This window comes from Lutjanus erythropterus, chromosome 12, assembly GCF_056507025.1.
Source record: "Lutjanus erythropterus isolate fLutEry1 chromosome 12, fLutEry1.hap2, whole genome shotgun sequence".
Classification (NCBI taxonomy): domain Eukaryota; kingdom Metazoa; phylum Chordata; class Actinopteri; order Lutjaniformes; family Lutjanidae; genus Lutjanus; species Lutjanus erythropterus.
The window spans coordinates 39,806,244-39,817,823 of record NC_139328.1 but is presented as its reverse complement, the minus strand read 5'-3'; the positions used below and the strand labels follow the sequence as shown (position 1 = coordinate 39,817,823).

General features: G+C 39.7%; 1 long non-coding RNA gene across 1 annotated transcript; it reads left to right on the top strand.

The window, feature by feature from the left end:
- The first annotated feature begins 4,940 nt into the window (after positions 1-4,940).
- LOC146318495 (uncharacterized) lies at positions 4,941-7,940 on the top strand. The gene is made up of 4 exons (XR_014771705.1): positions 4,941-5,202; positions 5,627-5,841; positions 6,293-6,452; positions 7,678-7,940. It is a non-coding gene; the product is annotated as an uncharacterized LOC146318495 (long non-coding RNA).
- The last annotated feature ends 3,640 nt before the right edge of the window (positions 7,941-11,580 follow it).

The following is an 11,580-nucleotide window of genomic DNA, read 5'->3' as shown; positions in this document are numbered from 1 at the left end:
CGTGCGGAGCCGCATTGGTATGATTCCACATTCTGAGACACAATGCAGATAGTTTTGAGCAATGACCACAGGGTCATTGTTGCTCGGTCCACACAACAACCACAGTACTTTGCAGGAGTAGCCATCTATACAGCCACTAATGGCCAAACCAAATGGTTTTAATTTGTCATAACCATCAACATGTCAGACATGGTTTGGTCCACGGGAGCTGTAAACTCTTCTTACAAATCTACGTCCTGCACGAAGTTGAACTCCTGAAGGATCAAGCTATCCCATCAGAGCCATGACATCATCCCTTCTCACTGTCAGATAATACTTCTGCCGCAATGTCTGCCACATCAAATGGTAGCCATAATGCGCGCCTGGTCCCTTCAGTTCTTCTTGTATGGCAGCACGTACAGTAGCAAGAGGAGAGTAGTTTTTTTGCCTGGACAATGCGAAATGTTTCAGTTTACTCTTAAGAGTGCGAAGGCTCATTTTAACATTATGTTTTGTTGCCAGGAAATCCAAAATTTTGTCATAGCTGTAGCCATCATGGAAATACTTCCAAATCAGATCCTCTTCTGTGGGGCTGTCTGATGCTGACCCTGACAAACAAAGGGAGAAAAAAATAGACAACATTTTCCAGCAAGGACAGGCTGCAGCACATCATCCAGTCAGCAGAGAAGACCTTCAGCTGCAATCTGCCATCTCTTAAGGACCTGTACACATCGGGCCTCATTCACGGACAGTGTGTACACACAGATTTGTGCTTAAACCATGCGTAGAAACATTTTGCACACAAATCTGGGATTCATCAATATTTTCTTACATGAATTTGTTCATATTCTGCAAACAAATTTAGAACTTCCTCAGACAATGCGTACGCAAAAATTGACAGCCTAGCTGTCTTAGAAAATATTGACACTCACCTTTTGACTAAATGTAAAGCATATCAAAACCACATTCATTCAAAAAAACTTTAATAGAGTGTTTTTATGGTTGATTTATTTTATTAACCTTGTTTTTAGGATTTTAACATAAATGTCATGATAATAACATGATAACAGCTACACACTCAGACACAAGTCTGCTTGAAGATGGTGTCAGAGACAGATTCCAAGAACAGGATAAAGAAAAGACATACAGTCTACAACGAGACAGAGCAGCTGACAATGTCGCAAAACAGCCGTAAACTCTCTCGCACTTCAGGCTAATGCTAGCAAGCTAGCAGCAGACTGCTGTTCACAGACTGACAGTTAAAATCTCACCTGTTCTGGCTGAAGAATAAACAACCTGTGTTGATGCGTCTCCTCAGACATTCTCTCATCCAGACTCGTTTAACTTCTGTGTTTGTTTTTCTCACAGCAAAGTTTTACTTCAAACTGTTGCACCGCGTTAGTCTCCGGTTTGTTTACATCCGCTTCCACAAAAGATCACGTGAAATCGCGTCCCACGAAATCCCGCGAGATGATCTCGCGAGATCACGTTCACCCAATTCATAATCTTAATATAAAATTATGATTAGGCCTGGTTGTAATCTGGATGATTTTGGAGAAAGTATTAAATGAATATTTAATAGTCAGTGTCTTATTATGAACATATTTACAAAAAAAAGTTGCAAAAATGTTTGTGAATGCTGTCAATTACAGTTCTTAGAAAGACTGAAAATCGGAACCGGCCAAAATCGGAATCGGTAGGTCAGACCCCCCCCAAAAATCGGAAATCGGAATCGGCTAAGAAAGTTGAAATCGGTGCAAGTCTAGTATCTAGCCAGTTATAAGTATTCCAAACTGTAGTATGTTGAACCTTTTATTCTACAATCTACAAACACATACAATTTAGTCTACTTACTGTTGTTTTCCACTTCTGCCAAAAACTGTACATTTTTGCCACATGAGCCACAGAACACTCGAACAGTGCCCAGATGTTGGCCACAGAAAGGGCAAAACATGGCAGTCTAGAAAGACAGACACTGATATGGTGAATCCCTTTAGTAAACTCAATCAAAAATCACATAAATAGCAATCATCGCTAAATAAAGAGAAATGTTACATTAGAGGAATACGACATTGTGTGTGTGTGTTTAATTTATGCTACTCTTCCGTATATGGATATTTACCCTGTCTTTGTTTGACTCTGTTCTGTCCCCCTTCATCACTTCTCCACCTTCTCTTATTCAAAATCCCGTCACTGGTCAATAAAGTATCCAATCATATGTGGAGACGAGGTCGAAAATAAACGTTACTTACAGTAACGTAAGCTAACATTTCCACTACAGATACACTACTCTTGTAGAACTCAAAGTCTCTAGCATGCTAACGCCATGTAAATCAGTTGCACTTTCATAATACAGTAAAAGATGAGGGCCACATGTGGAAAAAAGAAAGAAAGAAAGAAAAAGAAAAAAGAATACGTACTTTTTCATGTAGCCTCTCCCACCTCGAATTTTTCTCTCACCAATAACTTTCTACTTCTCATGTAGGCCAATTCCTCTCCTCCGCAGGTTGATTCGTCCGTTGTCTGTCTCTCGGGGGAAAGCTCAGCACTGCCCCTAGAGGCCTGGAGCACTTCCGTTGTGTGACTGTATATGCGGTGTTTTCGTTTTGCATTTGTTTTCTTATTTGCAGCGCATTTCTGTATATGCGGTGTTTTCTTTTTGCATTTGTTTTCTCATTTGCAGTGTGTTTCTGTATTTGCAACGTTTTCGTTTTGCATCTGTTTTCCTATATGCAGCGCGTTTCTGTATTTGCAGCACGTTTCTGTTTATGCAGCGCGTTTCTGTATTTGCAGCGTTTTCCTTTTGCATCTGTTTTCTTATATGCAGAAGCATTTCTGTATTTGCAGCGCCTGCCTGTATATGCAGCGCGTTTGCACTTGTCGGCCACCGTACATTTCAGCATTTCCCTATGAAAATCACTTCCAAAAGATAAAGAGACTTTGAGAAAACCAGATCGCCCTTTTGCTCAGATTATTCGAAGACTGTCAGAACAAACTTCTTTCGGGGCATCTGCTGCAGCTACTGATGGGGCTTCTGGTGTGGCAAAGCACAGTACACTCAGTTACATACTGACAAATGGACAATGAAAATCTCAACAGGGAACAACATCTTTATTATTGGAGATGATGTTTGTGTGATTAAAAACACTGTTAAGTGCACTGATGGAATATATATTGTATACAGAGTCTTTTCAGAAAGGTCACTCTTCTTTCAGTACCCATTCAGGTCTGACTTTCTAAGTATATTCTGTGTCTCATCCATCAGGCCAAATCAAGTGTGCAAAAGTGTCAGAAGTTACAAAAAAGTGTGTGGTCCTCCCTCATAGGGGAGGTTTTGTGGTTATGCCTTTACTGCATGGATTGAAACAGTAGTTAATGTTGTTCAGTGTGATCTTTGTATTTGATGGGATGTGAACAGTCTGTGGTTTATGATTTGGAAGAACAATCCATGTCGGTCTATATGTATATTTGTTTGAAATGGCAGAACAATTACACACTTATGCACATTTTATTGAAATTATTAATGCTAGCTGCCATCCAAAATTTGACATTGTGTACCAATGGAATACACACTCTTGTTGTCTTATTTTCCTTCATTTACAGGATGTTTCATGTAGTCCAGTTTTTAGATGAGCAAAAGTCTGTGTCTGTGGTGCTACAGTCTTGGTACAGCAATGGAGCAACATATTGGCCATCGTATAAAAGTGATGAAAAAATCAACAAAGCCGCAAGATTTGCAGAGCAGCCAAGCCAGCGCTGGGCCAAACATGATGTCAGAGTGTTAAAGATGTGGTAAAAAAAAAAATAAATAAATCTATTTTTCATTTCCAACTCTAGCTTTATTATTTTAGCTGTAATTATTTACAATGCATTAAGTAATTTTGAGTTGATGAGTTTACAGCATTATTTTTATGTCAGTAGTTATCAATTGTCATAACCTTGTGTGAAATGATTAATACCATATTCTATTTGGTTCAGTTTCTGTTTTTGAAAAACTTGAACGTATGATTTGAGAGAGAGAGATTTGGTCATGGTCATTCATATGTTAACTCTCTAAATTGTTTATTTTAGATGATTACACGTTAGCTTGGCAGGCGATGAAGAAATCCTTGACCTGCCAAACATCAGAGCTTGACTCTGATCATGAGGAGGAGGACATGGCAACACAACGGCTTAAAAGGAAAGGTAAACCAATGTAAGTCCAAATAGCCGTTAGGTTTATTGTTAAAATTAGACATTTTCTTTGGCATTAATGCATATTTTCTTTGTATTAATAGCCACCGCTTAGGTGATACAGATGATGAAAGTGCTCAGCCAGAAGTTCCTCAAAACAACCAGACCCGATCACCACAGCCTTCAAAATCCAATTCAAGTAAAACTCAGCAGTCCTCGTCATGCCCTGCGCCACCAGTGCCATCCCCTTACCGATCATCACTTCCTGAGTCACCACCATCGCTTCCACCACCACCTGTGTCTTCTCCTCACCAGTCATCATCACTTAATGAGTCATTATCATCTCCTCGGGTGTCTTCTCCAAGGTAAATGAAAAGTGACTATTGTTTGTGTTTTGATTTATTGTTTAAAAAAAAAGTACTGAATTATGTTTGTGATGATTATCCCTTCAATACACCAGTTCTTCATGTCTTTCCTCTCTTTAAACCCCATATCAACATGCCAAATTCCACCTCCACATTGGTCATCTTTGAGCCCCATTCAATCTCCTCATCGATCATCACACTTTGTGTCATCTCCATATTGGTCACCATCACGCCCAGTCTCATCTCCTCATCATCGGTCATCGCCACGCCCAGTCTCATCTCCTCATCATCGGTCATCGTCACGCCCAGTCTCATCTCCTCATCATCGGTCATCGTCACGCCCAATCTCACCTCCTCATCATCGGTCATCGTCACGCCCAGTCTCACCTCCTCATCATCGGTCATCGTCTCACCCAGTCTCATCATCATCGGTCATCATCAAACTCACTGCCATCCCCTCGTCAGTCATCAACACGACCAGTGTCATCTGCTCGTCAGCAATCACCAAGCTCACTGCCATCTCCTCGTTGGTCATCGCCATCATCATGCCAAGTGCCACCTTCTCAGCCCTCCTCATCCTCTGCACCCCACTCACAGTCATCCTTGTGGTCTCAAGACACTCCTGAACTCTTCAGGCCATCTTTGAGAGTGGGGCAATCAGGAATAGAGCAGATACCTTGCTCTGGTAAGTTTTCCACAACTGTACTTCCTAACTGCACATCAGCTGTAATGTTTTGGTCATAATGATCATTACTTCTGTCGATCTGCAGATCTATCATTCCTCTTAAGATAATGTTGTGTTTGTGTGGGACAATAAACAAGTAACCTTGGCAAATAGCCTTTGTAGATAGAGATATACTCGTCATCATACCATGCTTATTGGCTAAAATATTGTTTGATAAATACATGACAGAAAACCAAATACAGATGCTTCTCCACAAATACTTACTTCTCATGCTCAACCTTTGGTTTTTAATCACTGGCACATCATTTAGTCCTCTACACAAAGTAATGTGTAACTCAAAAGACATAACATTTATGTGATGATCTGTCTGTCTGTCTGTCTCTCTCTCTCTCTCTTTCTCTCTCTCTCTCTCTCTCTCTCTCAGCTGCTGAAATTCACATCCTTAAACTGCTTGAACACATGAAGCAACAGCTAACACAACTGATTGCAATGGTCAACTGTATTCCTGGGAGGATGGTTGATGAATGTCCAACTGAAGTACCTGAAGGCATTCAGTTTCCCTTTGGCTCACTGGAGGAGATGGAACACTTTGAAGAGTGGCTGAAAGAACCACACAATTCCTCACAGAAAAAGAACCTGGTATGAACTGATTTGTCCTAACATTTAAACCATTAGAGCCACCAGATGTTTAACAATGACAGTCCTTCTCTTCACTCTTGGTTTGAATGCTGACTAGCATGTTCTGCAGAATCTGCACTTTGAAACCCTTTCATTTCACATACTTTGTGTAACTAGATAAACCTCCAAAGCATTTTCATCTGCAGAAAACCAGTGTATATATGATTTTAATAGTGTTGTTGATTGATCATGGTCCACATCTAGATAGTGTAGTGCAAAATATAAAATCTGCACAGTGTGCTAAAAATGTGCATTGCAACTGCCCTTGACCGGTTGATAGTTCACCATGTCAAGCTGTCATCAGTTTGATATGGTGGCAGCCTCTCTAAAGGTTCAAGTCATTATATAATGACCAAAATGACAGGACATGTAATTTCCTGTTATAATTTGTCTTAATTTTTAATCTCCCCAGATTTCTGCCTTGGGTTCCATTTGGGGACAAGACATGAAGCATGTTACCTGGAACATCCTGTCACACATTTTTTGTGATAGTGTGGCCAAGAAAATCTCTTGGAAGGGAGCAAATGGAAAGATGGCATTCAGACAAATGGCACTGAGAGCAGTACTTGCACGTGAGTACAGAATGCATAAACATGCCACTAGAAAAAGTTCAATTTGTGGGAAAAAGTTATGTTTTCCTAGAAACTGCTTTACATTTCTTTTGGAACATAGGCATATGCTAAAAATTATTCAGTTTTTCATAATAGCGAGAAACTTGGTATAGTTTAGGGCCCTGAACATTTTTAAATATGAAGCAGAATTGTCACATCGTTTCCATGGCAGCCATTTTACTTTCAGCCATAGCTGAATTATATATTGCATCTTACACTTGAACCAAAATTAACAGAAAGGGAGAGGTCTACCCCAATTTTTAAATGGTCAAGAATTACAGTGATATTAAGCACAACATCATAACCTGTTCGGATGAATAATTAATTGTGAATTCAGTGAGGTAAGAGGGTGTTCAAAAATAGGTATAGGTAAGATTTTGTCATATCATGTCTATTTCATGAATGTTGTGTATAGTTTTCAAAAGCGATTGTCATATTAAATGTTCTTCTACTCTCTACAATCATCTAGATAATTATCAAAAGGATTAAGTATTAGAAATAGTTAAAAGTTATGTACAGTTTCAAAAACTTAAGGTGTTTACTCATCATGCATGCAGAAGACATGGTTTGACAAAATCACACCTTTGTCTGCAAATCCTCTGCTTCCACAGGCAGCAAGTGAGGTTGAGGACAGGAAGGATTAACTAATGACCACACTTGTTTTGATGACCACAGAGCTGCAAGTGAGTGGCTCCATACCTGAAAATGTTCAGGGCCCTAAATTGTATGACTGTACCAAAGGTTCATGCTTTAATGAAAAGGTGAAATTTTTTGACATAATACATGGAAAAGTCATTTTCCTTTTCACAGTGTCTTTGAATTCACCTTTAGCTGTTCACCTGGACAGTTTATGATGCCATATGTAGTATCGCTGTAATCTTTGACCATCAAAACACCTTTCTGTGTTATCATTGGTTCAGGAGATATGATGCAAAATGCACAATACAATTATGGTTGAAAGTAAAATGGCTGCCATAGCAACCACAATGCAATTCTGCAATTGCTTTATTTCTGAAAATGATCATAGCTCCACACTACACAGTTGTATCAATTGTATGTAGTTTATTGCTTTCATAGAAGTCTACATTTCACCTCAAATTTTACATAAAGCATCAGGACTAAACAGTGTTGTCCACTTTCACTTTGTGTTGCTTACATTAATTTGCTGTGAATGTTGTTCATATAGGTGCTGTACGCAAATGTCATGTTGCAAAGCAAGCGTCGGATATGGACATCAATAAACATGTCATCAGATGGTTCAACTTGGCATCTGACCGTGGAGGTGGTCGTCGGGACCGGGAGCAAAGGTAACACTAGATGCAACTGATATTTTAATTAAAGTATCCTACTTGTAACATGGCTGTTTGTCACTGCCTTGTAATGCACAGAATATTGCATGATGTCATAGTTTGAGTTTTCTGGTATTTCAGTTACAGTAAATAGCCACTACTGAGTTGTTGTTTTTTTTTCCTTTATCAATAAATCATCCCTAGGTCTGCAGCTCTGAACCAGAGGTTGCACAATGACCTGTGAAATCCATATATCCAGCGTACTCAAGTGTTTTGCTCTGTTTGCAAGTTAATGTCTGTTTCAAGGTTCAGATTACAGTATTTGTTTACTGAAAAGGCTAATGTCATCTCAAATGTAAGGTTGCTTGTTTCACAACATAGGAATATAGACATATAGAATATAGAAGTTAATCTTTGGGGAAAAAAACTGTTCTATTGTGTTTGTCTGTGACAACTTTAAAATGTGTTGTATGGTTCTGTGATTTGATTTGTAAGTAATTTTTTTAATGTTTTTTATTAATTTTTGTTTATCATGTTTTTTTTTTTTAGTATTGATATTATTTATATTACTATTTTTTGAAATAAGTGTTTCAATAATTGTTTATTATTCTGCAATCTTGTTCACAAACCAGGCTCAGGAGAGCAGAATTGGACTAAAGGTATAACCTACACCACTTGAATTTTGATGTTTACAGTTTAAACTAGAATATTTACTATGGCAGCCTTGTGTTTTTCAGATATGCTGTTTACAGTGTTACATTTTAGCGTGGTTTTATACAACAGTATGCTGCTAATTGTTAAAGTTTGTGTAATGTAATGGTGCACCCTGTTAACATTAATAAATTGCACTTTAATGAAACCTTTATGAAAAGTATTGACATTATTCCTTTTAATAGGTAGACAAACTTAATTTGCTGTTTAGACACATTAAAGTATGATACATTTCAATACTGAAAACAGTTTTGGTACAAATCTGGACCACATCTGGTCTGCCTGAGAAAGAAGGGGAATCCTCTCAAAAGGAAATATGGGGGGAAGTGGTGATGAAGATATGTTGCAGAATGAGGTAAGTGAAGTGGCTAGTACATCAAAGAGGCAATAGCCTAAAGTGTAGTAGCCATTTGTCAAAAAACAGCGAAAAGTTTCAAATCAAACTTCAAATCATAAAAATCAAAGGGCCACTTTTGTACCATGGGTTGTGGCGTACATGGATGGGAATAAACAGAATGTCCAAACGAATGTCCAATTTCAACAAAAACATGGTTTATTTGACCAGAAAGCAAGCAAGCAAAGAACAAAGAAAATTCCTGTGCCTCTCCCGCTCTGGTAAAAAACCATGAGCCCACCCAGGTGCATGCTGGCCCTATATAATCTCAGGTGCCTCCCTAACGTGCCCAAATGAAACGAAACACAAATAATAAACAACACAACACCTAAAATAAACAAATAATAAACTAACACAATACTAACATAAATTTAATCATAATGAAATCAAAATAAATTGATTTAGAATAATCATATCCAAACACTTAATACTAAACTAAACAACACTAAATACTAACAGTAAATAAAAAGCTCCAACACTCTGGCCCCTAATTGTGCATTAAATCACAGTAACTTTAATTTCTCAAAGGAGCTGTTCCCTCAACCCAGCCTATGACTAGACATAGTATGTCACACATTAGCTTCAGTTCACTTTCTTCTTTGTGATGAACCTGAAACAACAAAAAAGAGAGGGAGAGAGACAAAAAGAAAGAGAGAAAATGAGAGGGGGTGGGGGTAGGGAGTCCATTGTGTTACACTCCTGCTTACAGCATCAGGCAGAGCTTCGCCACTGGTCTCTCCAGAATGCTGGTTCTTGTTGGAAGGCGCACAGAGCGCACCAAGCCCTTTGCATCTGCTCTCACATCCAAAATTTCAGCCAAGATCCTCTTGGGGATGTGGCATCTGTAATGAGGAATGAGACTTCTTGGTCTTGTCCATTTCTGTCTCTCTTGCATCATTTGTAAGTATTCAGAAATCCATCTCTTCCGAAAGAGTTCTGCCACGTATTTGCTTCCACCTACTCCTGACGTACAGATCACTGTGATCAAACAGTCCTGGTGGCATAATTTGCTTGCCCTTTAACATCAGAATGTGATTAGGTGTGAGCGCCTCTAGGTCATCTGGGTCATCAGAGACTTTTGTGATAGGCCTGTCATTCTGTATGGCCTCAGCCTCGCAGAAAACAGTTTGGAGCCCTTCATTGTCCAGAATTTGCTGTTTAAGAACTGAAGCGAGAACATTTTTCACTGACCAAATCAAGCACTCCCACAGACCCCCATGATGGGAAGCTGCTGCTGTGTTAAAGCTTATGCCATCCTGGACCAAAGCTCTCTGAATGTTTCCATGATTTAAACCTGCCAGACTTTCTTTCAGCTCCCGATTGGCTCCAACGAAGTTTGTGCTGTTATCAAACCTAATAGTGGAGACTGGGCCTCGTCTACAGATGAACCTCCGGATATAGGGAATCTGTATGCAGCATATATACCACCTCCAAATGCACAGCATAACTACTCAGACAGGTGAAAAGCACTCCATACCTTTTAAGATGACTTCTTCCTCTTTTTTAACATCAATGGGCCCGAAATAGTCAACTCCAACATCTGTCATCTATCAAGCAACACTCTTTCCTCAGGTAAGTCTGCCATCTTCTGTTCGATAAGTTTCCCCCTGTTGTGCCTGCAAACAACAAAGTCAGATATTACTTTCCTTGCAGTAGAGTTTGCATTGATGATCCAGTACCTCTGTCGCAGCCTGGGCAGCATGTGTTTTCTTCCTGCATGTCCCATTTGATAATGAATATGGAGCAGAATCAGTACGGATACATGCAGATCTTTGAACAGAATGACTGGATGTTTGGTCTCTGCTGGCATTGCTGCTTTATCCACCTGACCACCTACTCTAAGGATTCCATTATCCATCACAGGATCTGGTCTGTACAGCGGACTTCCCTTGGAAACCCTTTTACAGCCATTCTTCAGTGATGCAATTTCGGTTTTAAACTTGTGTTTTTGTAGATACTGAATGATTGACTGTTCTGCTTTCTTAAGATCTGCAGGAGTTAAACTCTGTCCTTTCAGCTTGGTGAATTTTCCTTTCCACTGCATGTTCTTGAGTCTCCAGCTCATCCTTATTAATGTCTGCAGGGGCACACAACTCCTTTCTCTTCTGCCCCAATGACACAAGACCTCTCTTGACCTTCAGAAACCAAGAAACAGACGTTTTCAGTCTCATCCGAGATGAAAAGTAACAGAGCAGGCACTTTCAAAATCCACAACAACAGAGTTTACCGTCAAATCCCTTTTGACCTCTGGGTCATCTGCAGGAATCACATCAAGATCAGCATCCAATTTAGGCCAAACCCCCTTTGGCTCACAGAGAAACTTTGGCCCATTTATCCATCTCCTGCCTTTTGGGAAAGTCTCTGCCCTCATTCCTCTTGATGCATCATCTGCCGGATTCTCCTTAGACCCAACATATCTCCACTGATCAACGCTTGCAGCTTCTCCGATGATGGAGAGTCTGTTTGCTACAAAAGTGTGAAATCACCTGGTTTCATTACAGATGTATTAAAGAACAGTTGTGCTGTCAGTCCAGAAAACTGACTTCCCCAGCTTCAGTTGCAACTCCTTCTGAAGCATTTTATCAACTCGAACAGCAAGACCTGCCGCTGTGAGTTCCAGTCGAGGAATTGTTGTCTTCTTCAGTGCAGCAACTCTGGCCTTTCCCAACAGAAATGCAACCTGAGCTCTGTCATC